Consider the following 6,000-nt stretch of genomic DNA (forward strand, 5'->3'; position numbering starts at 1 on the left):
CCCTACCCGCGCGCGATCGACAGTACTTTTCCGCACGGAGTGATCGACGGGAGCGGACGAAATGTATCAAAATTCGGCGTGTTGCGGGAACGATGTGACAGCAGATTCGATCCCAGTGATCGAATCTGCTGTCGATCTGGCGGGAATCGGCCTAGTGTATGGCCAGCTTAAAGACTTGGTGGTTCAAACCTTGCCTTACTCCATTCAACATTTTGTTTGGTTGGAGTTAAGCTGGCCATACACTAGGCCGATTCCCGCCAGATCGACAGCAGATTCGATCACTGGGATCGAATCTGCTGTCACATCGTTCCCGCAACACGCCGAATTTCGATACATTTCGTCTGATCCCGTCGATCGCTCCGTGCGGAAAATTACAGTCGATCGCGTGTGGGTAGGGAGCGTCGCTAGCGGCGTTCGAGTACCCCACGACCGACGCAATAGACGCAATAGTCCGCATAAATTACCTGCTCCGCCGGCACAATTGCCCCCGGTCACCGCTGCTCCGTCTCCGCGCTGGTCTGGTCTCCGAGTCCGGCATGCTTCACTTCTTCTAGCCCAGGAGGAAGTTTAAACAGTAGAGGGCGCTCTACTGTTTAAACTTCCTGCCGGGCAGGAAGAAGTAAAGCATGCCGGACCTGGAGACCAGAGCGGAGACAGAGCAGCGGTGACCGGGGACAGTCGCGCCGGCGGAGCAGGTAATGTATGCGGCGGGGGGAGTGGCGGCAGCAGCACCACCACCACCACAACAGATTGTGAACGGTTTCAGGCTGAAATCGGTTCACAAGCTGTTTGCAGTAAATGGTAGCCATACGATCCCTCTCTGATCAGATTCGATCAGAGAGGGATCTATCTGTTGGTCGAATCTGATGGCAAATCGACCAGTGTATGGCTACCTTTAATGTTTTAGCATTTTCCCTATTAGATTTCGGAGAAGCTTTCTCCACCATGGATGTTCCTTTTGTTCAGAACTGTAAGCCTGAGAAAACAGACGCCTTTATTTAGCACATTTTAAATGAAGTCTGTGTCTTTTTGTGTGTGCATTCATTGGGTTTTTTTGCAATATGCTTTAGCATTACCTTTCATTTCCATACAGTGGAATAATGCTCACGCCGGTACTTGATGAGGGTATTTCAAAGCTAACGATCCAGCTATAAAGTTGTGTCGCTTCACAATGAACAATGGATTATCATTAGAAAGGCATTCGAATAAACCTAGCGGGCAACACATCTCTCCCGCCTCCCATTTCCTTTGTTAGCCACACTGCTTAGTGGAAGTCCGCTGCCAAGCCTCCTGCACGGAGGAAGAGGGCACGGGCAAAACACAAAGGCTTAGCACACTGACATTTTCCCACTCACTGATCATAATGAAGTTGGCAAGTCGAAGTGGGTTTGAAAGTGTGGTCACAGCTGGCAGAGCATAAGCCTCTTGCAAATCATTAAAAATGGACTCCAGCAACTCATATACATCTTAATGTGAGTCGAGCGAAACGTGAAGCTTTATGCGATGCCACCGCGACCGCGTCTCGCATATCCATATCAAAGCTTTATTCTTGGCACATCACGCTGGCCGCTTATGCAGAAGACGCCCAAATAGAATCACCACCGCTGCAGATGGAGGCTTGCGGTCCAATTATGTCATGATGTGATACAACCATATGGATGACTGAAGTACGACTTATGAAAAGGATTGCAATGACAGTAAAGCTACAGTGAATTTCCACCTATATTGCACATTGCAGAGTTTAAACTGATCTATAAACAGCTTCCACACTTGTAGAAACACCTTACCTAATCAGACACCTTCATGATAAACTTTGTGTGTGGCCCAATCTGTGGTCAGGTCCAGATGTTTCACACTTGGACCCATATGTAATTAAAGTTTTCTCCTTAGTTTTCTCTCAGAAGATAATTTTTCATCTTCTTTTTAAAATAACTTTTCAGCAATTGCAAAAGTACCAAAAAGTAGGTGAAAAAGTACTATTAAAAATATTTTGAATATTTACCCGCTTGCTGGTAGATTAAAGGGCATTTTATTGACAAGGGACCATATGCAATTCACTTTCTCTTCTGAGTTTTCTCCTAGGTGATAATTTTTAATCTTCTTTTTAAATTAACTTTTCAGCACTTTGCAATTTAAAAAGTACCTAAAAGTAGTTGAAAAAGTACCATCAAACTTATTTAGCATTTTTTCTGGCTTGCTGGTAGTTTGAGGCTCCTTTTACACTTGCATTGCAGGGTAACGCAACAGCAATGCAAGTCAGTGGGGCCTGTTACACTTACCACTTTGCGTCATGTTGAGCCGAAAGTGTTCATCTTGCCGCAATATAGCCACACAGCCTGCAGCGCGTTACCACCACAAGCACCGCGCTTAAAGGGATACTGTAGGGGGGTCGGGGGGAAATGAGTTGAACTTACCCAGGGCTTCTAATGGCCCCCCGCAGATATCCTGTACCCACGGAGCCACTCACCGATGCTCCGGCCCCGCCTCCGGTTCACTTCTGGAATTTCAGACTTTAAAGTCTGAAAACCACTGCGCCTGCATTGCCGTGTCCTCACTCCCGCTGATGTCACCAGGAGAGTATTGCACAAGCCCAGTATGGTCTTTGGTCTGCGCAGTACGCTCCTGGTGCCATCAGCGGGAGCGAGGACACGGCAATGCAGGCGCAGTGGTTTTCTGACTTTAAAGTCAGAAATTCCAGAAGTGAACCGGAGGCGGGGTCAGAGGATCGGTGAGTGGCTGCGCGGGCACAGGATGTCTGTGGGGGGCCATTAGAAGCCCCAGGTAACTTCAACTCATTTTCCCCCGACCCCCCTACAGTATCCCTTTAACGCAAGGTGCTTGGGGCAATGGAAGTCTATGGGTGAAGCAGTAAGTGTTAATGACGGAGCACGTTGCGATGCACTGCGCATGCGTGAACCGACGGGAATACAAGGGAATCCCAGTGATGTACTTCCTGCCCAGTAAGGAGTACACCACTAAGTGTGTGTGGGGGGGTATGCATTTGACCCTGTTGGAGCAACCGGCCTGAAAGGCATTCTATTGACAAGTTGTGAAAATGTCACCTAGGAGAAAACTCAGGAGAGAAAGTTAACTGCATATGGGCAGTTTTCTCCTAGGTGATATTTTTACATCTTGTCAATAAAACACCTCTTAAACTACCATCAAGTAGTGCAGTAGGCACGGTGCGAGGGTTTCCTTCGGTTTTCTCTTAACAAAGCCAACACCTAACATCTCCCAAGACCTTAACCCCATTGTGATACCTAACCATGATCACCCCTTTAGTGTTAACCCCTTGATGACTCCTCTCCCTAACCTTTCACTCATAAAGTTAATCCCTTCTCGATCTTTAACACTAACTATCCTAAGATCCTCCTGGGGCCAAACCCTACCCTCCTAACCATAACCGATTAAACTTACCCCCCCCCCCCATTCTAACCTTCCCTAAACCTAACCTATACTCACCTTTCATCGTTTTCACTCCCAGCTCCGAATCCAAGCATTGGGGGCTAAGATTCTGACAGCTTCAGCTATATAATAGCTGAACTAGCTTCCAAACTGACCCTTTGTTTACAAAATATCTGTCATGGCCAATAACCCCTCCTGGGCGTTAGCATTAGTTATGATATAGGCGAGAAACAAAATGAACTGCTTCACCTCCATGGTGAATAAGGAAGGTATTTTGACAAGCCATAGACATATTCCGGCAAACTGGGGACTGCAGTGCTTTGCTATTGCTCAATTTGTGCAGACTTTTGCAGTGTCAGCTTCACTTTAAATCTTCTTAGTTTTCTTATCTGAAGACATGTTAATTCCTCAATGGGCCAAACTTTGGGTAAAGCTGTTTTAATGAATCTGCTTAGCATATTATGTAACGGTGGTTGTCGCTTCATATTTACCACTGAAGGGTAAACATGTTGAATCTAGGTAAAATCTGCTTAGATTTTCCCGTTTGTCACATAGGATAGGCGGATGATCAAAGAGCAGAGTGATGCAAGGTACAATATAAAGAAAGAGGAAAGACATCTGGGAAGATATTTATAGACGCGCAGCTCTACAATTTTCACTGACATTCATTATTGTGTTTCCAAAGCAAAGCTTTCTGTTTGCAGACAACAACTCTAAACACAGTTATGAAATGCTGATTCAATAAACAATATCAACCTACCTGACATATAGAAGGATGTAGGTTGCTATGTAACAGTATAAGCAGAAATACATTGAAAGGGTACTGAATTCAGAGAAATATGGGGAGAGGGGAAGCCTTTTAATTTTTTTATCTTATTCCCTTTATAAAAGGGTTGGAAGATCTTTTGGCTTCAGCAATGTGTGACATGCATTGGGGGGACATAACTATGCTGGACTGGCAGAGATCTGTCTGCTGGACTGGCAGAGGGCAAGGGGGCCCGGTCCAGTACAGAACATTATAGAGCATGCTCAGCAGAAGCATATACATTACCTGCTGCCAGCGCATGCATCTCTTGCACTCACTTCCTGGTAAGTGTTTAAGCCGGGCTAGTAAAAAAGGGCGCACAGGGATAGTGGACAAAAAGGGCGCCGCCATAAACTGCAATGCAAAATATCGGCTATTCAGCGCCCGACAGGAAAAAAGGGCGCCCGAGAAATAGCGGTTACAGGGATCGTGTTAACAAAAGTTGTCGTTTACAGGATAAGGTTTATAACTAATATCGTTTACAAGTTCGTTTTGACTTTGTGTTATACTTATTTTTTAGTTTTTACATTTCGCTTATAGGAATTTTACGTATTTTTTTCGTTTTTAAATTTCGCTTACAAAACTATAACAACTAAATTTTCCTTTACACTTCTTTTATCAATTAAAATTCGTTTTCATATGTATAATGCTTAAATACCGTCTGTCAACCTGATTGTATTAGAAATACATCGCTTTTGGTATTAACCTTGTCTTTACACTTATAATGCTTAGAGTATAGTTACTACAATATCGCTTTTAAAATTACTGTTATTTTAAGATTTTTAATGCGTACATGATTGTAAGGCTATCTATTGTGTATACATATATATATATGTATATATATATATATATATATATATATATATATATATATATATATATATATATATATATATATATATATATACCTTTTTCTACTTATAATATTATTAATGTATACGTGATTTTAAGGCTAGTTATTCTATTACAAATATATAAATTATTTTATTCATGTTACTTGTAGTGAAGTATTTTAAGGATTAAATATATTATTGTTTATATGTGTTTAGGGTGTTTGTGCGGTGGGGATGGTTAGGTTTAGGCATTACCAGGGGGGGTCTAGGGGTTAGGGATAGGTACAGGGAGGGTTAGGTATATTTACAGTGCAATATACACCACCAGGGGGGTGGTTAGGTTTAGGCACCACCAGGGGGGGCTTAGGTTTAGGCACCACCAGGGGGGTCTTAGGTTTAGGCACCACCAGGGGGGTCTTAGGTTTAGGCACCACCAGGGGGGTCTTAGGTTTAGGCACCACTAGGGGGCTCTTAGGTTTAGGCACCACTAGGGGGCTCTTAGGTTTAGGCACCACCAGGGGGGTCTTAGGTTTAGGCACCACCAGGGGGTCTTAGGTTTAGTCACCACCAGGGGGGTCTTAGGTTTAGGCACCACCAGGGGAGTCTTAGGTTTAGGCACCACCAGGGGGGTCTAGGGGTTAGGGATAGGTACAGGGAGGGCTCTGTATGAGAGTAAGGTTAGCTATAGTTACAGTACAATATATGTAATATATACAATTTATTACATTATGTGTATTTACACAAAGGGGGGGGGGGTCTAGGTGTTAGGGATAGAGATAAGGAGAGATATCTGTGACGCTACAGTTAGGTATAATTGCAGTAAAATACCTGTAAAATCTACCATTCTATTACTATGCTTAATACAAGTTTAAATATCGTTTTTGTTATAGACGCTATTTGACGTTTCATTTCAGAATTCGTTTGCTGTTATAGACGGTATTTTGCCATTTCATTTCT

Source organism: Hyperolius riggenbachi, chromosome 6, assembly GCF_040937935.1.
Source record: "Hyperolius riggenbachi isolate aHypRig1 chromosome 6, aHypRig1.pri, whole genome shotgun sequence".
NCBI classification, from domain to species: domain Eukaryota; kingdom Metazoa; phylum Chordata; class Amphibia; order Anura; family Hyperoliidae; genus Hyperolius; species Hyperolius riggenbachi.